Source organism: Crocodylus porosus, unplaced genomic scaffold, assembly GCF_001723895.1.
Source record: "Crocodylus porosus isolate Cpor-Errol unplaced genomic scaffold, CroPor_comp1, whole genome shotgun sequence".
In the NCBI taxonomy this organism is placed as follows: Eukaryota; Metazoa; Chordata; order Crocodylia; family Crocodylidae; genus Crocodylus; species Crocodylus porosus.
This window is the reverse complement of record NW_017728931.1, coordinates 110,036,376-110,063,880: the sequence shown is the minus strand read 5'-3', so window position 1 is coordinate 110,063,880 and position 27,505 is coordinate 110,036,376. Positions and strand designations below refer to the sequence as shown.

Genomic DNA, 27,505 nt, shown 5'->3' with positions numbered 1-27,505 from the left:
CCTCACCAATCTTAAAAAGGCTTTCACTCAACAAGGACACTCCTCCAGAGAGATAGAAAGAGCCACCCGGATACCACGTGAAGAACTGCTGCAGTACAGGAGAAAACCCCCCACAAATCTCACACCGCTGGTTATGACATATCACCCCTCCCTTGGACCTGTATGGAAAATCCTCAAACAATTGCAACCCATACTAGAAAGAGACCCTATTCTTTAAAAGATCTTCCCAGAGCCACCCATCCTAGCCTTCAAACAAGCACTGAACCTCGCTAACCTCATCACCAGAAGCAAACTTCCTCAAGCCTAGAACATACCAAAAGGATCCAGATCACACCAAGACAAGAAATCTCCACCACCCCCACAATTACTACACCCCACAACAGAGTCATCAGCATTCCTGGATCTTACAGCTGCATCTCCAGAAATGTAATATATCTCATCCAATGCACCAAATGCCCTAATGGAAAATACGTAGGAGAGACCAAAAAACAACTACGCACCAGAATGAATGCACACCAGAAATCTATCAAAGACAGGAATACCCAACTACTTGTGGGGGCACATTTCTCACAGGAAAACCACTCCCTCTGCAATCTCTCAGTCTTGATCCTCAAAGGAAACTTACAAAAAACTTGCCAGAGACGAGCCTATGAACTCCACTTCATCAACCTCCTGGATACTAAAAATCATGGATTAAATATAGACATTGGATTTATGACACATTATAACCTGCCTGACATCTGACTCCCTAGATACCTATACCAATGTCTATATTTAATCCATTTATTTTTCCTTGGCACTTATGTTTCTCTCTACTATTCATCTCCCTTCTCTCTCTTCCCCACCCCCCTCACCCCACCTGTCTCTCACCCATTGACTTTTCAATCTACATTTTCACTGACTACCTGTCTTGCATGCATACCAGATCAGCCTCTGGCTTCTTTACTTTTCATTCCATCCAGGAAGAGTACACACCAACTGCTGAAACTTCCTTAGCCTGACAAAGGGTTTTTCAACCCAAAAGCTTGCTTAAAAATTGTTTTCCAACTATTTAAGTTGGTCTAATAAAAGATATCAGATTCACGCAAAGAACCTTGTCTGCCTATGTCCTTAGACCAACATGGCTACAACCTACATCCCTGTATAGATTTTATGGCAGCAACAAAGCAGTAGTTCTGAGCACAGCACTGGTGCCTAAATGTTGGATTTGGTGCCCAATGTGACAGCTAGGCACCCCATTTTAGGATTTAGGACCAGAAAGAATAGAGAACAAGGGGGCCTAAAAGGTAAGTGCTGCAATACCCAACATTAAAAAGGAATCCAGGACCAGCATTAGATAGCAAAGCTCACTATACCATGCATGCAGAAGGCACAGTAGGGTGGCACCTTAGGTGTGCAAAAAGCCCTCGGCAGAAGCACTCTATTGAACTTTACTTAAAATACTATAAGTTAGAGTGGGAGAGAACCAAACAGACATGCACTGTTTGGTGGGAGGGCTCAGAATCCGCATGCGCTGGCCAAGATCAGCAGGAGGGGACACTCCCACAAACTTCCCAAGAGGCTGCCAGATCAGCCCCTCTCCCAAGCTCCACCTCACTACCAGCTGGTGGCTGTCTGCAATGGCTGGGGGAGTGAAAGGAGGAAGGGAGCACCTGTGCCACACAGGATCCCCCCCAGATTGCTGGGTTGAGTCTTGAAGGGGGATACGCAGGGTCTGCGTGGTAGTGGGCTCCCCCTAGTTCCCAGAATGACCAAAAGCTGGGCCGTGCAGTCTCATGCTGCAGCTCCTGGCTGCAGCCATCAAGAGGCTGGGGCCAGGGGAGGACAGAGCCCTCCTGCCACACGAGCCCTTGCTCCTCACAGCTTTCTAGGTCAGGTCTTGGTGAGGGACCAAGCTGATGGATGAGGCAGGCTGGGCTGCTGCTAGCCGGAAGAGAAAAATCACCATCTGAGGCTAGCAAGCCACTTATGGAGGGGCCCCTGAAATGGTAGGGGAATGCAACCTACATTGACTTGGGAAGGGATGTGGTACAGACAGTTGATAAAGCACTTTAGTCTGATACCACTTCAATCAGCTGATTCAATCAGATACTAGATAAAAGGGCCAAAAAGCCCACTAAAGCACCTGATCTATATAGACATTGGGCGAGCCAGGTCCAACTAACACGTTGCTTCTTTTGGGTATGCACTGGGCTCAGTGCAGGGGCGGGCTAAGTTTAAAGTAAAACACTGGGGGGGGGTTTGGGGGGGGTTACATCTGTAAGCAACCTTAGAGTGGGCTCCTCATTTTTAAAGCACTTTATGTGCTATGAATGTCTGTTACGTTACAGCTGTAAACTGCTTTCGGTGCACTTAATATGCAATAGTTGTAGCATCTGTACCTAGCCTTAGAGACTAACTTATTTAGTCTCTACTTAATTCATAGGTTAACCCATAAAGTCACACCCTACCCAATCTTCTGCTTGACTTGAAGAGAATACAGCTAACTATCTCTTTATACATTGCATGGTAAAGGGCACTGGAATGGGATCCAAAATAGGCAATGCACTGAGAAGAGAACTCACTAATGCCACTATAATTAGCATGTACCATCTAGCATTAACCCAGAAGAAACAATGAGGAGTTGGGGGATATCCCCTCCCCAGAGGAGTCTCAATCCATTTAGGATCCATAACCTAAAGAATGAAACAACTGAGTAGGCTCATGAATTCTTTTTAAACAGTCAGAATGTGGGTTTTTTAATTCTATCAAATGACTGATTAGTGTAAACTACAGAAATGGTTGAGAGCAGGGACTAGAGCATGTGCATATATGCTCATTTTCTTTCTCTCTCTGTCTTCCCTCCACTGCATCTTGCATCCCTTTCTACACTGGAACAACATTCAGAGAAAGAATGAAGAACACTTCACCCTGGCCTCTCCCTCTACAGTCTAGCCTATAGTTTGGTATTTAGAGCATTTGCCTAGCTGTCAGGGGGTGCATTTACACATGAGTTTTACTGTGGAGCAGACTAATTTGCTCCACAGTAAATCATCACCATCTACATGTACACTACAATTAGGGTGTAGTAGACTAATTTACTCTGGCATAGGATACTCTCATCAGACACAAGTACCGTCCTAAGCCGGAGAAGGCAACTACGATTAATAAATAGGTAGATGGTGATGCAGATGCAAATTGTATCCAGTCAGCTAAGCCAGCAGGGGCCAAGCTCCTGCCTGCCACTGAGCCTAAGCTGCTCCACCTAGCACACTTTCAAACCTGTCACCAAGCACACATTCAAACCCTGCACCCAGATTAGTTTACTCCAACAGAAATTGCACCAAAGTAAATTCATTCACATTAACTGTACATGTAGCTGCAGATAAGAGGTCTGGATTTGAATCCTTTCCAGCTGCAGAAATAATTGGATATGCATAAATAATACTTTGTTTTACCACGTCTTTTAAAAGAAAGCAGCAGCTGAACCAGCATATTAGGCAGAGCCAGATCCTGTTGGTGTATATTAGGTGCGCTCTGAGAATACACACCAAACCTAGCCCTTCAGGGCACTGTAGCATGCATAAGCTGGGTGACAAGGTATTCAGACCTTTTACGGCACACTTCTAGACCCCTATGAAACTTGAAAAACAAAAAGTGAACTGCCTATAGAATTTAACCACTTCCAGGGTAGCAGTTAAGCTTGAGTTTTCAGGTTTTCAATTTTGGATGTAGAGGCTCAAATGTAGCCCTCAGCAATAGAGGGCTAAACCACCCTCCTTTTTAACTTTCACCTACCACAGAATAAGAGCATTCACACAGACAGATACTACAGAGTAGGTGATGTGTGGTTAGTCCCTGTCCAATTTTAACTCCCTGTCATTTGTTAATTTTTCCATAGCTAAGTCTTTACTTGTACCAGATTCTTAGGTTTAAATTTAAAGTAAAATGTGGTTAGGAGTGTGTACAGAGTTGAGAAACCTTCCCCACACACAATTATATAGCAGAAATTACTTTTTGTTAATGTATGTAATAGCATTTACTCAACTCTTAATTCTTCCTGTGTAAATCATTAAGGGTCTCGCATAATAAACCAAACTACTGTTGACATTGGGAACCTAAACTCTAGGTAATCCCATATGGTAATTACTTCATACCATACCTTTTAGCATTAACTTGAATCTCCAGTTCTGTCCTTTTTCTCATATCAGACCCAATTCTACAAAAACATGAGTAACTTTATGCATGCGTACAAACATAGGTTCCCATATCTTACACTGTTATAGTGAATGCACAATTCTACTACGGACCTAAGTATGCAGACATGCTTGAACACTATAAACAGTTAGCTTGGATTCCCAAAATGTCATTCAAAAGCCACATTTTTCTAAATTCTTAAAGAAATACTACGGAAGCAAATCAACACTTCATTTTTTTAACTAATCAGATGAGGAAGTCAGCATCATAAGTAAATCAGTGTTGTGAATCCTTGTTTTTTATGTCTGCAGTTTATACAAGATAGGGCTTATTTTAGCTTGGACCATTGGGCAAAGAAAGAAGCAATTCTGTGAGAACTACAATTCCACTTTCTGAACCTTGAGAACTTTTTTTGCCCAAATTTTTTTCATTGGCTTTTACTGCAAATTCAAACAATCTAATAGCATTAATCCATTTTCCTGTCTTGTCTACTCTAGACATACTTCCCAATACTCACTTGTTTGATAGCCTTTCCCTAGCTTTTGGAAGTGGACTTCCTAGCCCTTCAGCTAAGAAAACCTGGTACTTCAGAACGTTGCACAGATCTTCACAGTAAGATGCTTCCTTTTTTGTAGATGTCAATAGAAGCAGACAAAACTTTTGGGGTAGAGGCAATATCTTTTATTAGACCAACTAAACATAGCAAAAAAATAATAATTCTTTCTTTGCAAGCTGTTTGGGCCCAAAAGCCAGTTGCTTTTAGAACAACATGATTGCAACATGGAAGATATCATAATTAGGCCATTTTGAAATGATAACTTCACAGCTAACAAGAAAGAAGCAAAATTTAACACCCTGCCTGCAATCGGATACCATCAGGTAACAAGGCTGCTTCACCCTATTGTCTGTGCCTACTTTGCATACCCCCAAAGCAACCTTTGTTAAAATGGACTGTTATACCCAGGGGAACCATACCATCTTTTAACTCCCCTGTGCAAAATGAAGTTTCATTTCTACCTGGGAGAACCTTTACAATCTTTGAATTCTCCTTTGACTAAGGAAGGGCATTTGGGCCCAAAAGCTTGCAAAGAAAAAAATTTTTTTTGCTACTATTTAGTTGGTCTAATAAAAGATATTGCCTCTACCCCAAGAGTTTTGTCTGCCTATCCTTTTAGACCAACACGGCTGAAACCAATATCCTTGGTCACTAGTATAGGGCACATCTACACCAGATGCTGACTGCTCAGTAGCGTGATACTACTGCACAGTAGCCTTGCATGATAAACACGATGATGTGATGCTACTGTGCAATAGTATTAGGCTACAGCGCAGTAGCATTACAAAAAAGTTTATAGGAGTATCAAAAAAAGGCACAGTAATGACTATGCAGTAGTGTCTCATATAGAGGTGGCCACAGTAATATAATGAAGTTGGAGTGACTCGGGTAGCTGCCTTCGGTAAAAAACAGGGAGAGAGAGGGTGGAGGAAAAAGGTTAATGTTACACAATTATGCTGGGGGTTTACCAGCAACCAAAAGCCATTGCCCCTCTATGTGGTAGCTGTACTGGGCACCCAGCTGCATCACTATGCCTCTGTGTCAACAGCAGTGAAAGTATAACGGTTATCATCTGAGTTAATCCCCAGAGACAAGTACATAGAGATAAAAGGGGCAATTTATGTCATAGCTATTTTTTCAAGCCTCCTGAAAATTTAACTAGATACTGCATCCATTAAATTTTGGTCACATATGCAAGGTTTTTTACGTAACAGAAACAGCTCAGCTCCCTACCTCCCAACACCAGTTAGTATTTCATAGCTCCCTAACAGGGAATGTTACACGCTTTGGGAAAAAAATCCTCTACAGCAAAATGGGCAGAGGTGCCTGGGACTTAACAGCTGCTCATCCTCCCTTGAGTCTAATAGAACAAGGTATTTATATGGGGCCTAATCCAAAGCCAACTAAATTCAATAGGGTCTGTCAATTGATTGTGTGAATTTTAGAGCGGATATGTGATGATGGTTCCCAATTACCCTCCATGGCTTCTAAATCAGAACCTAGAAAAGAAAAATTTATAGGTCTGAGGTTTAAGAAATCTAGAGATCTTATAAAAAATGATTCAGGGCTCTAATATACATATTTGTTGAATATGTATTATGTGATAGCTACCTCTTGAAAGAATGCCTCACTGAGTTGCTGTTTTCTCTGTGATAAATTGCCCCTACCTAGCTCTTTGTCTCTGCCCAATATCTGTGGGACACTGTGGCCAGAGACAGCTGGATGAAGCACAGCTCCTGCTTACTACAGTTCCAAGTACTAGGCCATAGGCAATTTATGGCCTCTATTCCAAGCTACTTGTCTATGCTTATAGTCCAGGGATCCTTACCCAAAGGTATCTTGGTTTGTCTCTTCATCTCTTACATAACAGGCAATTCTGGCCAGAGTAAGGCTTCTTATTTACCATGGTATTAGACACAGGGTAATGAAGTGACCCTTGGTGCTTCAATTAATCCCCTCATGTTTACAACAGTGAGCAGGGCCCATTCAGACTAAACTTTTAAAATGTACCAACAGTCCTATACACCATCGAACTACTTTGATTTCCCCAAAACTGGAGTGCTATAAATTATTTTAACTTTCTGACTGATGCAACCTTTTAAATCTTGTAACAGAAGACATGAATGTAGTTATAAAAGCAGATCAACCTTGTACACACCTCCACTAAGATACTACAATCCTTTAAAAAAATCACCATCTCATCCCAAGAGGGTTAGACAGCCTAGCTTCCTATAGAGGGAACAATAACAGTTAGGTGCAGTCAGAACATCTAAATACTGAGCGATATGAAAACATAAGGCATGGAGTTATGACTGAATTCCTATCTCTCCAGACCATTAGGTGTCTGTGTAATTTGGGAGCCAAAGCAGCATGGGATACGTGTGTGTGTGTGTGCGCATGTGTGTGTATGTGCGTGCGTGCATCAACATTAGCTTACTAGTGTTACATACTAGCACTTGCTCAGAAAGTTAGAGACCTGGAGATCTAGGCAGAAGACTCCCACAGAATGAAAGGATTGAAACACCTAACCACCAGGGCCCCAATGAATTAGCTGTTTGGGAGTCTTTTCCTGTTGCAGCCACTGGGCTGATGGGCAGTCAAGAATCAGAAGGAGAGCTAGCAAGACAGAGCCTGACACTGTACCCTAATGTTCAGGCTAGTCCCCATAGAGAGGTAGATACCTGGGTTCTCTTCTCTGGCTTGGTAGATACTGTTCTTAGATGTGCTAAATGTGAGTTTGAATCTCCTCCAGTTTGAAGGTTACAAGTTAAGGTCACTATCTTTTATTTACCTGAGCATTGTGCACACGTGCACATACACACACATATCCCAGCTCAGGTCTCCCACAAGCAATCTGACCAATAGGTTATTATTTAAACAAATGGGTACCATCACTAAAGCAACTGTGTTCTCCAGTTAGCATGATCCTAGTTGTTCCACTTACACAAAACTCTTGCTGCTGATGTAAGGCATGTTTTGTGAGTGTGTAATAGACTCTTAGAAAGAGTTTATGAATCTTCTAGCACTGATCTGGAATTGCCACACTGATTATGCAGGGTTAGGTGCTTGTCTTCGTGAGCTGGATAGCATGTAAGACTGATCAAAAGCCTCAGTCTAGGTGTCTCAGGATCCTGTTAGGCCAAAACGGAGACCCAGAATTAATTTAGGCTTTTAAGAGGGTTTTTTACAGCTGCTGGAGCAGAGATTCCCTGGATCACTTTTTGTGACAGTTTCCAAAAATCTTCTTAAGTCCTGATCAGGTGCCTAGCTACATATATCTTGAGCGCATATGTTCAAAATATCGTAGGACCATAAGCCTTGTGATCTATCACAATCTGAAGTGGTACTATACTTTAGAGGATAAAGCTACAACAGGTGGTTGTGAAACAGAACGGATTTTTCTTAGCAGATACAGATGACAAATACAGTCTTTCTGCGCACGTCTACACAAAAGGTTTACTGCAGAACTGACTAATTAGCTCTGCAGCAAAATGTCACTGTCTACACGTGCAGTGCTATTAGGCTGGAGTAAATTAATTAACTCCACTGTAGGATAGTACTGCCAGACACAGCCTGCTGGCTAGCCCCACAGTGAAGCACACTTGTGCCTCTGCCAGCCCCTCCATAATAGCTGAGCTGGGTTGGAGCAGCCCCAGGCTGGCAGGTTTACCCCCAGGGTATCCTGCCAGCCAGGGCTACACCGCCCTGGCTCAACATGCTGAGGTCTTGGGCTCACGTACAAATGCAGTGCCCAGGAGCAATAAACTCTGCCACAAGCTGCACCAGTTAAGTCAGCCGTGCTAATAGCATGTGTAGACACACCCCTTCCCTCTTTGGGCTTTCTCTTTATCTTTGCAGATATAAAGGGAATTTACTTAGCCAATATAGAGAGAAAGAACATTCTTGGTGGCTGTAACAGACATGTTTCTGAATTTACATTAGTGTAAATCAATGGAAACTCCACTGAGGTCAATGAAATTAAACTATCTAAAATCTGTATTAGTCAGATGAGAATAACTCCCAACATCTGATTTTCTTTTGATACAAATACTGAGCCAAAATCTGAAAATTAATATGAAGTGAATTGCCCCGTTCAATTCCATATTTCAATTAATTTTCTTTAATTACATGTTACAGTTTGAACCTGAGGGCTTTGCATACAATGAATTATACAGAGACCATTAATTAATCTTTTTTTCTATCTTGGATCTTGTGGCTGCTAGCTTCTGGGATGAGACCTGCCTTCAAGAAAAATCGAAGAAACTATGGAAGATCAGGGCTATGGAGTATAACTCCATGCTGGTGGTATAGTTTAACATTATTCAACTGAATTCTAGGGTTATGCTTAACTAGAGTTATATGACTACTGCAAAAGTACAAGCTCTTTCCTGGCAAGTCTGTTCTATGTTTTTTACTGATGCATGTCCAGTTGTGTTTCTCAAATGTTAAGAACTGAATCAAAAGTAATTCAGTGAAATTCAACATGAATAATTTATCTCATTCTCATACTTTTTAAAGGGGAGAAGAGACCTTGTAATTCACAGTTTTGCCCATGCAATGGAAAACACTGCTTACTGGGATTTCTGTCTTTGGAGTGTTGGATGCTTTTTTAGTCACACTTGCATAATAACTATTGTATTATTCAGAGGTGTGCAAGGACGTCAAAACTTATTCAGCAGGTCAGAGAACATCAGTGCCTGCTGATCTGTGAGTGCCATAGATAATTTCTTTCCTCAACTATTATTGGCTTTGCAGCAGAACCTGACATCTTCAATATAGGTAAAAATACTCCAAATACCAAGCACACACTTATTTTGAGACTACACATATTTAAATTCTTACTAATTCCTTCTGCAAGGTCATATACTTCACATGTAAATTTTAGTGGATCAGAACTTGATTTCTGAATTTACAATCCTCCAGAGTTATTTCAAAATGTTGCCAAATTATCCTACATGTGATTAGCATTTTGTGGGAAGTAAACAGCATTTACCGTGAATGACAGGGTCCCAATGACTTGTGTCATGTAAGAGGTCCGACTTGGTGATCATAAGAGCCCCTTCCAGCCTTAACATCTGGAAATAAGTGAAATAGACTTATTTAGTGATGAACTTTTCTCCTGCTAGGGATTATGAATGATGGTTCAAACGTAACATAGAAATAGGTAGTTAGCCAGAGTAATCTATAGTCAGGAGAAGATAGGGCAGGGAAGTATGTTACAGATTAACTCAATTATAAATACATAAGCTTTCATGGGAAACCATCTACTTCATCAAATGTTATAATGAAGCATTTGACAAAGCAGGCTCTTGGCTACAAAAGCTTATGGATTTCCGAACAAGTCCTTAAAGTGCCTCCCTGCCCTGCCTTCAACAGTAGTGAACAGAAATACCATACAATCCTCTGTTATGCATTATACAATTTACTGATGTAATTCCAGGTGAAGTTTTCACACACATTTATTCAGCAAGAAATTCTGTTCAGAAAATTTCAATTCTTCTTTAATTCTTGATAATTTCTTATTTAAAAAAAGTGATGGCTGTCATTCTTGTGGATATTGAGTTTACTGTTGGTGTTGATTTTAGATTAATTGTTTATTAGTTAGGGAGAATTAAGTATAAAAGGCCAAAGCAAAGAGACAGTTGATCTCAGGAAAATACTCTGAAATATGTAAGTAACAGGAATTTACAAAACACCTTTCATAGACGAGCCTACAAACTTCACTTCATAAATCTACTGGATACAAAAACTCATGGACTTAATATAGACATAGGATTTATGACACACTGCAACCTATCTGACATCTGACTCTTTTCTACCTTTGAAAACTATTATAATAGAACCCCCCTTACTTTCCTTTGGCTTTCCTTGTTTTCTCCCTCCCTTCCCTCCTCTACCTTTTGTTTTCCTAATTTCCACCCATTTACATTCTCACTGACATCCTGTCATAGTTTAAGCTTCTTTCATTCCTTGGAGTCTCAGAACAGCAGAGACTCCCTATGCCTGAAGAAAAGTGATTGCGCCCGAAAGCTGGCAAAGAAGTTTTTACCAACTACTCAGTTGGTCTTCTAAAAGATATCACATCTACCCAAGAAACTTTGCCTGCCTAAGTAACAGAAAGAATGTTATCAATACTATTGTTATTTAGACTTCTCAGTGTAATCTATATATTGATTTTTGGACTCATAATCATTCAGAAGTACTGCAGGATGCTACCAAATGCTAGCTTTTGTATTCAGATTGCTGACTTTCCTAAACCATACATAAAACCTCAGTCCAGGAGTTCATTACTGACTGCATATATGACCAATTGTAGTTAAGTTATTCACTCTAACTCATTCACATTTTAAGCTACTTGGGCTTCAGCCAGGAAAGTGCTGAGGACTTTTCCCTGACCCTGAAAACCATTTTGAAGGTAAGCATCTGCATGTGTGATCTTCAGCACTAGGACCAGAGATCTGAGCATGGTGAAGATTCTGGTTCACAGCTTCCTGACACAACATGTTCATATGTTTGGGGGGTGGGAAGGGGTAGAGGAAGGGTTATCCAGAAACTTTAATAGCTTCCTTATGATCAGAGAGGATATTCCTACCCAAGGACATACGCTAGCGGAATACTAATAGATCAAAAGGTTGACATGCTGTCTACTCTGAGACCCTTGACCCCATAACCTATTCCAAAGTTTGGAGATTTGCAATGCAGCTCTCAGAGAATAAGTTGGCCCTTGAGTTGGCTTTTAAATGTTATACTTGGAGTATTCTTCAACAAGAGATCTAATGAAAATAGAAGGCTGTCACGCAACTGCCTGATAAAATGTAAGAATACAGCATTAACAACAAAGTCCCCAAACTGAAAAAAGAGATACCAACAGGAAGTATATCTGAAATATTATTGAAAAGACCAAGCTGCAAATCTCTCTTTATCATTGGGTCCCCAGGAGAACCAAGGGAAGAAATATAATTGCTTTCCTATTATGTAAAATTCAAGTTCAATAGAAAAAACCTGACATATTGATGACTTTTAATATACTCTAAACTCTCTGTCACTACTGCAATATGAAAGGGCATCCAAGCTCTCTTGCTTGTAGGGACCACAAAATCCGACAGCTGAGAGAGCAAATATACACCAAGATGGAGTTTCCTTATAAAAAACAGTTTCCTTATAAGAATAAGAGTTTATGTTTTTGAAACTTGAAGAACAAAAATTGCCTCAATCTATATGCTCCCTGGCACCCCACAGTAATGCTGTCCTAATGGTATGACATAACCAAAAAAAAATTATAGCCAGTTAAAAGCCAGGCAGATATAAACTCTGTGGCAACTGCTTACAGGCATACCTCGGAGATATTGCGGGTTCGGTTCCAGACCACCGCAATAAAACGAATATCACAATAAAGCAAGTCACACGAATTTTTTGGTTTCCCAGTGCATATAAAAGTTATGTTTACACTATACTGTAGTCTATTAAGTGTGCAATAGAATTATGTCTAAAAAAACAATGTACATACCTTAATTAAAAAATACTTTATTGCTAAAAAAATGCTGTTGGAAAAATGGCGCCAATGGAAAAATGGCGCTGATAGACTTGCTCGACGCAGGGTTGCCACAAACCTTCAATTTGTAAAAAACCCAATATCTGCGAAGCGCAATAAAGCGAAGTGCAATAAAATGAGGTATGCCTGTACATGTATGCTCGTATCCTCCGGTAAGTGAAAACTATAACCATTATAGCTTGCCCACTTCATTCAGGGTGAAGTATGGCTCATACTGGAAAATAAGCAAATAATAGTTAGAGTGGGGCAATGGATGAATGGTATGCCTGCACCACCTTTCAATTCAGGGTAGTATATCCTACATGACAAATTAATTCAGATGGAAGTGATAGATTGACCACAAGTATGCTCTCACGGTAGTCTTTCCCTTCATGATCCTCTTCTAAGGTATGCTGAGTCTCTTGTGCAGTATTATATTTAGGGGTGGCTCACAGTGCCAAAATAGACTGTATGCCATAGCAACTGCAGTCAAGTTGCAGGGAGACTGACATAGCAGCAGCAGCCATTGTTGCTAGGTACATGAAAACATTACACTTAGATTAATCTAACTAGGGCATTCAAAGAGGTTAGACTAGAAAAAAAGAGCTGGTCCAATCTATCATAGGTCACCTGAGGAGAAAACTAGGTTAGATCAGGAACAGCTTAGTCTGACCTAACAAATGTCTACACACATTCCCAGCACAGCTCCGGAGCTGGGGAATGCCTGCTTCTTGCCCCACCCCTAGGGCTATGGTCTTCCTACCCCTTCCATCCTGACCAGGTTATTCTTAGCCCCCTGACCCCCTCCTACCCCCAGACAGACACCCTCCCCCTGTGGACCTCAGGGCTTCCTATCCAGACTCTAAGTATTCCAGGTCCAGGTACTTTGCATAAATAATAAATATCCTTTCTTGTCCTGCCATACAGCTAAATCTCTGTCCAGGCTGTCATTGGCTCAGTAGCAACATCTTTTTCTTTTACCTTGACAAAAGCAATATTGCCTCACTTTGTACACATTTGGAATGCTATTGCAAAGGTTGTTGTCCTAATCTTCTGATCAGATCATTTTGATTCTTCTGTATGAATCTCTCCATTGGTTCTCCTCCACCCCCACCCCCCACCCCACCCTTCTCTATTGCATCAAACAAAAGCTCTTTTTGTTCACATACAAAGTCCTTCACACTATATCCTCACTACCTTCCATCTCTCACACATCATACAGATATTGACTCCAACCTCTGATCAACTCCTCTTTGAGGACTAGTTCCATTGTCTACTTGTCAGATGTTGCCTTCTTGTCTGTTGACAATAAACACCTGTGAAGTCTCATCCCCATCAAATGCCTCTTAAAAAAATCTCCTTTGTCATGATGGCTACAAAAACCTAACAAATATTGGTTTACCATTTCTGTCAACCAGGCTGAGCAGCATAGTTTCATTGTTTCTTTGTGCATTCTGCTTGTCTGCACTTGTCTTGTGCTTTTTTGCATCTTCTAAGGAAGTCTCTCTGGAAAAGGACTGTCTTCCTATTCTGCATATATGTAGTGTCTAGCACAACAAAATCTAACTGATGATGAAGACTCCACTGTGTTATAGTCACACAAAAATGATAATAAATATAATTTAAACTTTTTTGGCAATCCCTTGCAGTCAAGGATGACTATTTTCCATGACTCTCTGTGTGTCTGAAAGTGGCTCAAAAGGCCTATTGGAAATCAACAAACTCTATGGCAACTCAGACATGTGTTTCCATGTGGGCTGGATGGTGCTGGATTCTTGATTTGGTCCCCAACACACTGTTTCTGCCACTCCCACTTTTCCATCTCCTGTTGGTGTCTTGAAATTTCAAAGTACTCAGATCCCTGCAGCAGATTCTTCCTCCATTTGGGGCAGTCCTGGGCAATAGTGTCCCATGAGTTGACATGGATGTAACATTTTTTTAAGTTGGCCTAGAGGATGTCCCTGAAGTGCCTTCACTGCCCTCTTCTTGAGCATACAGCTTGGTGGAGCTAGGAGAATAAAACTTGCTTCAGGAGCCTGGAATTGGACATTTGGATGACATGGCCAGCCCAAAAAAGTTGATGATGGATGATCATCGCCTCTATCCTTATTGTGTTTGCTTGCATGAGGATGCTTACATTGGTGTGTCTGTCTTGCCACTGGATTAGGAGGATTTTCCATAGGCAGCACAGATGGCAGTTCTCCAACAATTTCAGCTGTCTCCTTAGCTTGTCTATGTCTCAGCTCTGTACAGCCAGGTGGAAATCATGACTACTTGATAAACCATGAGCTTGGTTTTGGATCTGATATTGCAATCTTTGAACACCCATTTTGTAGGCATCAAAAGGCTGCACTTGCACATTTGAAGTGATGTTGGATGTCTTCATTGATGCTAGCCTTCCGAGAGAGATGGCTTCTGAGTTATGGGAAATATTCAGTGTTCCCCAGAGTTTCACCATGGACCTAGATTATTGGAGCTGGGGACTGTCCACTAAGAGATTGCTGGTGGAGGACCTCAGTCTTCTGAATGTTAAGCATCAGTCCCATTTTCTTGTATGCCTTGTGTAACGGGGTGCACCGGGGCCGATCTCCGTGTGGCCTGCCCACCTGTTCTTGGGCAAACTGCCCCTCTTCTCACCTGCCACACCTTGGTCTTAATTGATTAATTAATAGATGTAATTAGGCAGGAAGCTGCCCATTTTCTGCCCCCGCTGCTAGGGGGCGCTATCTGTGGCTCCATTCCTCCCCTACACTGCAGCCCAAGCCTCGCAGATGACATCATCATGTTCTCATATGCACCAGTTCTCCACAATGGAGCCCAGAATCCTGCTGTAGGACCCCCAACTGAGTTCCTCCCTTCAGGCGGAGTCTGCCATGTCATACTGGGCCACATATCTCCCTGCCACCAGTTCCCCTTGGGGTGTGGTCCCCTCATTGAGACCTTCGGCTCACACTAGTCCCGGCCCACCTCCAGGCCAGTCAGGACCCCAGGCCTCTGGTTCTTGGGAGTCCCTCTTGGTGGGCCTCCTTGCCCTTTTGACCCTGCTGGTCCTGGCCCCCGCCTGGACCAGTCAGGGGAAGCGCTGGCAGGCCTTGATGTATGACCCATACTCTTATCCCAGGGTCCCCCTCTCTGGGTCCTCTTCCATGGACATGGGGAGCTGGGGTTACCTCACACCATGACAGGGGCCTCAGGGTCTCACAGGAGACTCTTACTTCCCCCTGGGCTGCAGGTCATGGTACTACTACTAGCGCTATATTCGACCCAAACTCTGCCTCCTCACATTGGAGGACTTACTGGGGTCAGGACTCAGATCCCTCTCTCTGGTTGAGCCCCCTCTCCCTTCACAGGGCTCCACATGCTGCCCCCCCTCACACTGGGGGTTCCACACACTTGTAATGCCCCCTTTACTCAGGGTCTCAGGGCTTCTGTCCACAGGCAGCCTCAAGTGGCCATAGCTGTGCCTGGCCCCCAACTCTCCTCCTCGGGATCTCAAATACCCGCAGGGATCAGGTGGCCTTAGCCACACCTGGCCTCCAACTCTCCTCCTCGTGGCTTGCACCCCGACAACTACCTCCGGTGTATGTGACCCACCCGAAGGTGAGGGCTAGGGGTTATGGAGCCCCAACCCACCTTACACCAGGGTGATCACTGGCCTGGCATTTCCTGGGGGCTCCCGCACCACTGGGAGCCCCACCAGGCCACTCACTCCCGGCAGGGTGTAGTTTCCGGTCGTACCCAGGACCACGAGCCTCCTACCATCCCCTACAGCTCCTACCCACCCTCCAGCAGCCAAACTGCCTTGTTTATATAGGCAGCCCTGAGCCTAAAATGGCTGCCCTCATTAGGCCCTTGGAGGCTGCCAGGGCAGGCACACACAGTGTCCTGCCACATCTTGGTAAAGACATTGACGATTCCCTGAAGGTCTGCTTCCGAGTCAGCACACACTACAGCATCATCAGTGCACTGGAGCTCAGAAAGTAGCATTGGGATGGTCTTGGTTTTGGTTCAGAGTCAGCTGAGATTAAACACTGAGTTAAGAACACTCTCATCAACAACAAAGTCTTTATGAGATAGTCTTCAAAATGCTCCTTCCAATGGGTATTGATGGTTCCCCTTTCCTTGATCAGGTTTCTTCTAACCTTAGGTCTCAAGGGGGTTGGTCCCTGAGTGCTAGGCCAATGGATGGCTTTAGTGGCACTGAAGGAACCATGCATATTGTGGATATCAGCAAGATGTTGAATCTCCTTAGCCTTATTTTCCCACCATCTGTTTTTCATATCATATGTCCTCCTTTGGACCTCTGCCTTGGCTTGCTGTTGTCTAAATATATTACAATTAAATGAAAAAAAGTAAATCCTAAACTTGAATATATAAATCTACAGTCTATGCTGTCCAAGTTTGCCTACGCTTGGATAAACCTGGAGCAGATTTTGAATATCATGTTTATATTTCCACAATACCTGTAGACAACAGAACAGTTTAAAAGGCTGAATTAACATGTGTTTGCAAATTGTGTCACTTGTCCTTTTTTGACTTTTCAGAAGAACAAAGGAAAAACAACTTTATGGCTTTTTCAGAGTACAGAGTAGTGGAGATTATCAGACACATGGAAAATGAGAAGCATAAATTTTGTTAATATATAAATTGAACAGGTGTATCTAACTGCCAAAACAACATAAAAAAAGTATTTCCCTGTATGTACTCCGAGTTAAATATTGTAATAACCATGTTTTATTTTTCAGGTTGTAGGCTGCCAGTAACAGTCTCTCCTCAATGAATATTATTAAACCTTCAATTATTTTTTCCAGTAACTATAAATTTCTCTTAAAAAAGTAACCCTCTCTTTCTTTTCTGATACACTGTGGCTAATCATTAGTTGCTTCTTCTGTTTATAGCTCCAGACTGATTTTCAAAATATGAATAAGCAGTGTTTTGATTTACTGAGAATCATTTAAAGCCATTAGATTTGTGAACCCCACACTCATGTACACTTTTAGCATTATACTAAGATCTGAACAAAATATCTGATTGCATTAATTAGTAGATCTACAAATCTGCTTATTGCTACTTAACATGCATTTGTGTACAATTAAATATTATAATGCATGTAAACAACAGACGAAAGAGTCATATAGAAGGCAAAGTGACATTTATAAAAACGCAAGTGATAATATGGCTAGCAGAATTTAATGATTTATAAGCATCACTTAGAATAGGCATTTGAAAACTGAGAAATGACAACATGAATAAATTAAACCGATACAAAATTTAAGAGGCAAAATTTAGAGCATAAAGCAGAACTGGAGATATTAAACCGGTTAAAATGTGAATAGCTGTGTGAAATATTATCAATGTGTTACACATGCAAATGTAGGACAGAATTGGCACTTAACTGGCCAAAACAGTGCATTAAAAAATCTACTCATGCCCTTATTGAACATCACAGCATAAAATGCTCTCCAAGAAACAAAGTACTGCAATGTACCAGAACTAAAGAATCAGAAAGACAAGACCACCACTGAAGTCCTGCTACTGAGTTGGCAGGAAATTAGGGAAGTTAAAATATGTTCAGATTGTCCCACACCTTGCACTACAAAGGAAGGCAAAAAAAGAAAAAAAATCCTACTGCCTTGCAAATCTGAGGATCCCTCTACAAGCACAGGTAAAGACACAATGAGTTCCAATTCATGATCTACACCATTGCACTCTCTGCCACGCCACACATGCATGGCAGGAGGCATGGTCATGGGATCACAAATCAGATCCCATCATAACTTATTGCCATTGCAGGGGGAGCCTAATCCCCCTCAGATGGAGCATCTCTGTGACTAAGCCCTGCATGAACATGTGGCTGGATAACCACTTAAGTTGTGATTACCTGGTTAATCACCCCTTAAGTGTACCATGTATATGAAGCAACCCTGGCTGAAACATTATTTCCAGACCCCAGATCTGGTGACTGGTTTGACCCTGAGCTCACAAGCCAAATGCAACTCCAAGACTTTTAGTATCATTAAGACCACCTATTCTCCCAAGCCAAACCCTACTGTTAGCTGGATCAGAGTTTATTGGCCTTAGAAGAAGACAACAGTAACAACAAAAACAAAACATAAAAACTCCCAGAAGCCAGTAATGCATCAAAGGGGGAAAAATCCTCTTGCCTGCTATGCTGATCAGCAGAATCCCAGAAACATGAGATTTCTGGACTCCTCCCACATAAAGACCAAGTTTCCTTTTTGCTAATGTATTCATAAAAATAATCAAACAACAACTCAACATTCATCTTGCTAAGCTAAGCCAAGCACTTTTACCCTGCTGTCATAAGACAGGTTCTCCATTCCCCCAGCTAGCTCCATTGCCCTATTCTAAATTTCTTTCTGTTTAAATTGACTTTTTTAACCTAACAACCAGAACTTTGCACATTATTCTAAATGGGGTCTTAATAATGCCTTATACAATGGTACTAATATTTCCATGTATAGGTATATCCTGATTAATACCCACAGGATTGCAGTAGCCTTTTTCACAACTACACCATGCTGGTGACTTATGGTCATTCTATGATTGACAAATACATGCAAGTCTCTCCTTCTGTTGCTCTCTCTCCACTTTCTTATAGCAAATAAGTCCCTCTTTTTATAGCAAGAGTTTTTGGTATTGGTCCCTAAGTATATGATGTTGCATTGTAAGCTATTATGTTCTATACAATTTCTATGTTCCTTTCTGCCAATGTATCTAATTCTTCCTGTAAAATAATCTGATCTTCCTAAGTATTTGCAATATTTAATGTTATCTACACATTTACCCTAATCTTACAGTGCAGCGGCTAGTAATAATGTTAAACAGGATTGGTTCCAAGATTGATGCTGGAGGCACACTACTAATAATCTTTCCAGTCTGATAACACTCCTTTCAACACTATACTCATTGTAATCTCCTTTTTAGCCAACTCCTTATCCACTTACAATTACCATATTAATCCCTGTCTTTTCCAGTTTAGCTAATGATTTCCCATGAGGCACAGTATCAAATACTTCTCTTAAATCTAGACAGATTAGGTCTACTGCATTGCCCTTACGTAAGTAGTCAGTTATCCTACCCACAGAAGGATATTAGATTGGTGTGAAAATCTTCCATGGAAAATCTTCCATGTGTTTTCCACTTTCTGTTTATATCTCTTAATATTTTTGTTCATTCCATGTCTCTTCTAAAACTGCATAAAACTGAAATCAAGCTAACTGACTTGCAGTTACCCAAGTCACTTTGTAGCACTATATTGCCTATTTTTCTCTTTAAGAACAAAGGAGGGTTTCCACCATTAACGTGTTTGCTATCAATTTACTGGTATGTAGTTTAATAACCGATAAGTTTACTCCAGGACTGAGGAGCTTCCCAAGAAAAGATCATCATCCTAAGGGAATTCCAGGATTGGAGGAATTTCATGATAGAAAAGCTGTCTTGAGCTATGCTGCCGGGAAGGAGGACCATCAGTCCATTTACTACACTGCTGGGTACGCCTATGATTCTACATTATGGATAACAAAAAAGAAGCATCTTGTATCACTCCAGTCCCAGTGGAACCTCTCCAGAGATATTTTACAGTCATTCTCCTTTCCTTTCTTTTACATTTCTATTCCTTCCACTTACATATTTTCTTGAAATTTGCCACATATCCCCTGGGGTATATGTATATCACTTTGAGAAACACTACTCTAACTTCTTGTTTTGCTTTTTCAAAAGAGTATAATGATCTTGTCTGCTTATTTTCAATAATACAGTATAAAAATGCTTCACATGAACAGGTGAGAGTAAATCCTTTTTCTACTGGAAATAAATCATCACCACTGCCTACCTACAAGTCACAGGCCATTTTACATTTAATATTACTAAGTGCTATTTCCTGCCTTGACAAATACACACACGAGTGCACAGATCATGCTCAGTGCTGCAAGAATCCTGTCAATTAGAATTTGTGCAAGCAGCCAGAAGGAATGCAAACTAGAGAGCATTTTTCTGCTGAGCTACACAGGAGCAGCTTGCAGTCCCAGCTAATTCTTGCTGCTGACTGTAGCATAAATGATAGCCAGTTGGAGGCTTGGCCATGCTCCCTAAGGAGCAGACCACAAAACCTTGGAAATGTGCTGTGTGGATGGTTGCATTAACCTACTCTCTCTCCAAGTGTTCTCGACTACTACAGAGCATGCTTACCCTGCTTGATAAGAAAAGGTAAAAAACTTCCATCCTCACTCTTCCCCCCATTTAAGACCCAATTCAGCATAGATTGGCTTTGTTTATGTGTTTTCCAGGCAAGGTTTCTCCAGTCACGCTTCATATGTGACTAGCGGTTGGCAGAGCTGCTTCTGTCCCAGTGAGGCAGCCTTTGCCAGTAGTGAAGAAATGGCCCTTTTTTTGGATTTCTAGAGGAAGGAAAAAGAGGAGGGGGAATGCTATTGCGCTTCTAGCAGCTTGTATTCTCTCATAAAAATAAATATAAACACAGAGGCATAACTGCTAGGGTATACTACTACACAAGCACTTCTCTGCAGCCTCTAAAGGAGTTTCATGTTTTTCCTTGCTGAACATTTATTTGTTACCAAATAAACTGTTATCAGTTCTGCAGGTCACAATAAAATCAGTAAAGTAGCAAACACAAAGGAAAACTAAATCAAACTGTTAAGTGGTTTGAGAGCAAGAGCATTCAGTCACTCCAGTGACGAGCACGGCATTGTGGCCCAGATAGTTAGATTAGATGGAGCAGCAGAGGAACAAACAGCAAACAAAGGATGCAATTTAGTAATCTAGCTTATTACACTGAATAGGGTAGAAGTCCTGAGGAAAAGCAGCACGTGCTCAAAATTTTCCAGTTGTATTGTAACAAAGAGATGAAAGGATGTGAAATGCAGGTCGCAGCATTTTTCTGTACATAGAGTATTTCACTTTGCATGTTCTTTTTAATATTTTGGTTGGTTTGGCGGGGTTGTGTGTAATTTGTAGGTCTGTCAATACCTTACCAACCTAAAAAAAGTGAAGCAGGGAAATCAGACTAAGAAAAGTTTCCAAAACCAGGCACCAGGCATTTTTCCATTTTACTTAAAAATCTTGCCTCAAAATTCTCTACCACAAAGTCCACAAATATAAACCCACTCATCTTTTTCTTTAAACAATATTTTTTCTAGGACTTCTAATACATTTTGACCAGGTACAGATGTTAAGCTTTTACCAGCATAAGTTGGAAACCAATTTATATCTGTAACAGAACAGAAGTTCAGCACACATGGACTAGGACTACTTCAAAACTGGTGGAACCTGGTTTAAGATTTGCCCCCCCACAACAAAGGGCTAACGCTACCCATCTAAATTACACTGCTTACAGAAAACCACATAACTTAGATTGATTCCACCTTGAGATTCTTGAATGTCTGTACCTAGCCTTTATGTTTTATAACCACGTCTTATCCTATGTCTTGTAGAATGCCAAACATGCTGTCTCCAGGCCTTTGTACATGCCACAAAAATTGGCCTTTAAAACAGCTTGAATGCTCTTTTGTACCGCTTTAATGGTGTTGCTGTTCGCACACTCAGTGGCATATTCCGCTTTAAATGACTTTGGTACATAGCAAGATAAAACACCTCCAAGATGTTTTAGTTTGCTGCCCAACAAAGTGCAACAGTGCAGGGGGTGCTGGAACCAGATGTGCTTGGGGCTTGGTGGGCCCTGAGCAAATCAGAGGCTGTGGGATCTGGTGGCAGCCTATGCAGGCAGGCTCCACTGGGAGAAAAAAAAAAGCAGCAAGCCTGATCTGGGTTTTTTTTTTCCTGGAACCTGCCTGCCTGCCTGCCGTTGCTGTGCTGGTGCTTCCCTCTGTGGCTGGAGACACCCTGGGGACCCCTGGGTGGCCCCCCCACAGCTCAGGAACCATTTGATCTTCTGGCAACTCACCCCTGTCCTTCTGCTGCCGAAGAGGCAGTTAAGGGGGGGGGAGGGGTGTCCATGTACACCCCACAGGCATTTAGTTCAGTTTAATTCTCCCTAAATTGAGCGGTGTTTTTAAAAATCCGCCGTTTCAATTTAGAGAGAACTAAATCAAATTAAACCCCCTGTGGCATGTACCAGCAGCTTTCCACTCTATACCTAACAAACATGTAATAGCAAAGTGGTACATGAATACATCTGCAACTCAATAGTCATGACTCATCCAGCTGAGGTAGGATTTTAACAACCAGTGTTGGATGAACCTTGGAAAGTTCAGGGGGGTATTTCAGGAAAGATCCTGAACATTTCAGTAGCTTCAGAGCCACACATGTCCATCTTAATCAAAAATATGTGTTATTAGATATCTTCATAAAGTGTATCTACCTGTATTATCTGAATAAGTTACAAAACATGGAGTTAGGAAAGAAGCTATCACTATTGCAGTTATGCAGATACAGGACAGTAACTGCCCAAGTACAACATGGGGGCCTACCTTTTTGGCAGGTATGCCACAAATTAGCCTGGTACCACTTTGAGTCCCTTCATCTATTTGATCTGCTCCTTTGCTTTCTGCTTCTTCCCCTGTATTCCCCGTCCCCATGCTCTGCTTCCTGAGCTGTTCACTGTGCTTGATCTGGTGTTTTGCTGGCTTCTGTATATGCTGCTGTTCCGTCTGTCCTTCCCTGCTTGGCTGCAAGGCACACTAGAGGCTACTGGTGCCACAGGTTGGCCATTGCTGGCTTTGACTACAGCAAATGAAAGCTAATGATAATAACGTTCAAGGAAAGAGCAGCTAAATCTGCCATAGCTTGCTTTTCAGTTACCTCAGGGTAAGATTATAAACATAGATACTTACTACAGAACAGCTGATAAACTCCTATCCCCTTTTACCCTACCTCAGAGTAATTAATTTTTCTGTTCACACCCATCCCTAATCCTCATTTTTTTTGGAGTCTTATAAGCAAAAAAAACCCAAACAACCCAGAGTTTCTTGGAAGCTTTCTGGTACTTGTTGATTCCTAACAGGCCACAAATATTTTTGCTGTGTCATTTTTTACAGTATTTGCATTCCAAGACATAAAAAAGCTGCAAAAAATACTCAGAAAGCTGAATGTTAGTTCTTCACTTTTGTTTTTTGTTTGGACTTTTGGTTTGATTCTTTCAAGGCAGGTGGGCATGCAGGGGAAGTTTGACAGGTTTTCTTTATTCTGTTCTGCAAACCTTAAAATGAATGTGGTTTCATTTAAAATTTGAAGTCAATTCTCAGTATACCTTAATCAGTATACCTGTTTGTAATTGTAAAACTCATTTTGATAGGTAGATAGCCACTTTGTCCTACAAAACAGAGGCAAAACGAGCTGTTTTGCATGCTAGGTAGTGATGGTGGCTGGGCTGGCAGTAGCAGAAGCTGCCAATCTTGTGCCCTTTCTAAGTTGGCACCCAAAGCCGGTGCCCTGCTCACTCACCCCTAGTTATGCTACTGCTGAAAAAATTGTCACATTTTGCAAAAAAAAAGGAGATGAGGGATAAATGTGCAGGACATTTTAGGCCTGCTGGATTCAGCAGTCTTCCTTCAGTAATGTTGTAATGTTCATTTAACAAACCACAGGAAATTCTTCTTTCTCTACCTTTGTACTATGGTTTTTTCTCTAGACATAAAGGGTAAATCTTGTAGTCCAAATGACATTTATTTTAGATTAAGAAAAAAACAAGTAGCAGTCATTGAAAAATAGGTGTCAGCCTCTGAAGATGATATGAAGAACACAAGGTACGGTATACAGAGTCTAACTTGTATGTAGTTCTACATTCTGTTGCTATGTTCTCTGGATATTGTAATAATGAAGTCTTAAAGTGCACAGTTCTGGAGTATGACACAAGAGTATGACCTAATGTAAATAACTACTGGATGTACTGTTTTTCTGGGGGGTGGGTTTCCAAAAAATATCATCTGGTATTATAACAAAACTGACTAAGCCTGTTAAATATGTAAAAGATGTATTAGTAGAAGGCATGAAATTAATATTTTTAAAGGCTATATATACAAGTTCACAGGACCTGATCTACAATCATGTGGCTTACTTTAAGTTGCATGATTGTAGATTGGGTTCCACTTATGCAGGTGTTTGGCAGTGCCAGGAACCACACCAAGAATCCGATCTAAGTCAGACAGGCTGGGAGGAGGGGCAACTAGGATTGGGGACTAGGGGCTGATGGTGGGGTTTAGGAGGTCCAGGGAACTGTTGACATGATGGGGGGAGAAACTGGCAGATCTGCAAGGTTGCCCATATGTCAGCAGGAAGGTTGAGGGGGCTAAAAATAACCTGGTTAGAGTAGAAAGGTAGAAAGAGCACAGCAGGTCTAGGGTGAGTGGCTCAGCTTTCCCAGCCCTGGGGCTGCTCTCTGAACATGTACAGATGTTCATTAGATCTTGCTAAACTATTCCTGATCTAACTGAGTTCACATCCTCAGGTGAATTAAGTTAGATCAGGCTAGCATTTTTTTGTATGCTGAAGTTTGTACAGATCAGCATTTATAGCAACCTAACTCTAAAGTTCCATCTTGAGTTGTTGCTATAATTCTATAATATGAAAGACATTATAGAATATTGAAAAAATATCAAATTAAAATTCACTGCAAAATGGTTATGGTTATACGTGGGCATGTTGCATAGAGTTATTTTATTTACATCAACTGAAGAAGTGCTGCCACATATGACTATTTAATTTTTTTTTAGGGATTTAATACTTTGATATCATTTTGACTTGTCACAGTGAAATAAATCATAAACTCTAAAGAGTCCCTGACATGCACACTTAATAGAAGGTCTAGTTCAGAAGCAATCCCCCTGATCCCTCCACTGGTTATGTGAGATTGAAAAAAAAATAGCAAAGCTAAATTCCCTTTCTAGATTTATCAAGTAGGGTCTTTTTTTTTCCCATGCCAATGTTTACATTGGTACTTTGACAGAACGTACTTGCACTATGAGCCTATTGTTTTCCCACTCTGGCACATATTTAACTAACTGTTCTAAATTAGCTAAACTGCTTGTGACAAACCTAATTCCCAGATTATTCAGGAATAACTGCACAACTACAACAGAACTATCTGCCTATTTTTCTAAAAAGTAGTGTTACAAATGTATGGATGTACTGACACATACACGTGTGTGTGCATGCATTCGTATCTGCACAGTGTTTTAGTTTGGGTACAAACTACAATAATTAAAAATAAGTGTTGCTGGGGTGATTTTAGAGTTGCTCAGTTAACTGTAAATACTAGAAATGACTGGAAATGCACTTACTTGATAAAAGTAAAATAAAAATACTTTACATTTCGGTAGCACATGCTGTCCAAAGAATTCACAGTACTTTGAATGAATTAAAAAAATTAGTCTACAAAGTCTCCTGTATTTTCTCTCCACTTTACAGATGAAAACATTGAGACACAAATTGGTTCTGAAGTTCTTTTGTACAATATTGTGCAGCCACATATATGCAAATTCATCAGTGCCCAAACAAAACAGTCATAGGTGTTGAAAAACACCTAATAATAAAAAAAAAGACAGAAAACATTTGTATATGAAGTCTGCAGCACACACAGATTCAGTGTGACAGTCATTTCCACTGGAAGCCTAAGAATCTGAGTCTGAGTTTTCAATGTGTGCAATATGAATTCAAAGGATATCTTCTCCCTGCATCAATGTGTTCATCCCCAAGGTCCTTATCCAACAACACAGTGAAGTGCAGGGTTAATTTTTATATATTATATATACATATATGCACAGATAGATAGATAGTTATGCAGAGGAACAGTTATACTGAAGCCAAAGAAGATAATCACATATCTATGTACATAGTTGGATTTATAATATTTGGAATATTTAAAGGTAGCATCTAACCAACCATTTAATCTTGCACAGTAAAATAAACAGAATAAATGGCAGACAGAGTAGATGTAGATACATTTCCTCACACTTTATAGCCTAACCACTGAGAAAAAAACAGCCATTAATGTGTTCCTTAAAGCGTGCATTTGATCTCTGTGAAGTTAGCTCTTGAGCTGAATGTCACAGATTCTAGCCAAAGGGATTTAGAGTTAACTCTTCTGAATCTCACACTTACAGAGACCACAGTAAATATTGCTAATTATTTAACAATAAATAAAAAATAATGGACTTTACTATGGGCACCTTTCATATTTATTCGGCAGGAAGCTTCCCTTTATAACAATTGACAGTTCCTTCTTTTATTGACTATTTAGAATCATTGTAATTAACTCAATGGCACAGAGATAATCAGTGGGTTTGTATGTAAACGGAAAAACAAAAGTGACAATGTTAAACTGAATAAAAAGATACCTGAAGATTATATTCTTCAAGGAAAATATACAAAAATCTCTGTTAGCTACAGGAGGAAAGGGAAAAACATCCTCAGTATTGAATTGCAGTGATGTGGGAGTCTTTTCTACACTGCAGTCTTTGTACAGAATTCTTCTACCCAATCGCCCACTGCTCTAAGAATCTGCTATTTTAAAGATATTGTTTCCTTTACGTAGCTTTCCAAAAAATCCAAAAATGTGTTGACTTTAATTTTCTTGATTCTTAAATGGTATTGCAACATTAGAAGATCCTGTACATGATTCTTAAATGGCATTGCACCATTAAAAGATCCTCTACTGTGGATTATAATAATTTCAGATGTTATTTACTCAGATATGAAACTTGAGCTCTCAACAGTATATGATTCAGGCATGCTTATATACACCCATTTGTTATAATGCTTGGGTCCTACTCTTACTGGCTAACATAAACTTCTTCTAATCAAATATACTTTGGTGATTTTTTTCATTCGTGTTAAAAAATCAGCATACTTTCTTTCATTTCTTTTCTCTCTCAGTGCCAACCCTACCTCACCTCAAAACAAAGGTACAAAGTAGATGGAAGATGCTCCCATAGAAGACAATTGTTAGATCCGCTGCTGGTGTAAATAGGCATAACCTCCATTAATTCACTGGAGGTTGCAAACTCTTAAACCAACTGTGTATTTGGCCCAGTAGAGTTGAAGTAAGATTAAATATATTCCACAAACAATGAGTGAATTTCAGTCTTCTAATTATGAAGACATCCTAATCATTTGAGCATCACCTACTTTTACACGAGAGATATCTTTTCTGGCAAACAAAATGTTGGCTCTGCCTATTTTCTGTTGGGGCTCTTCCCATTTCTCCCTGCAAGGATTTCTTTGGATGATATCTTTTATTGGATCAA

At 40.8% G+C, this 27,505-nt stretch overlaps 1 long non-coding RNA gene across 1 annotated transcript; it reads right to left on the bottom strand.

The window, feature by feature from the left end:
* Window positions 1–221: 221 nt before the first annotated feature.
* On the bottom strand, window positions 222–16,942 carry LOC109316122. Its single transcript, XR_002102708.1, has 3 exons — window positions 16,930–16,942; window positions 7,677–7,684; window positions 222–347 (listed from the first exon to the last, which is right to left on the bottom strand). It is a non-coding gene; the product is annotated as an uncharacterized LOC109316122 (long non-coding RNA).
* Between the last annotated feature and the right edge of the window lie 10,563 nt (window positions 16,943–27,505).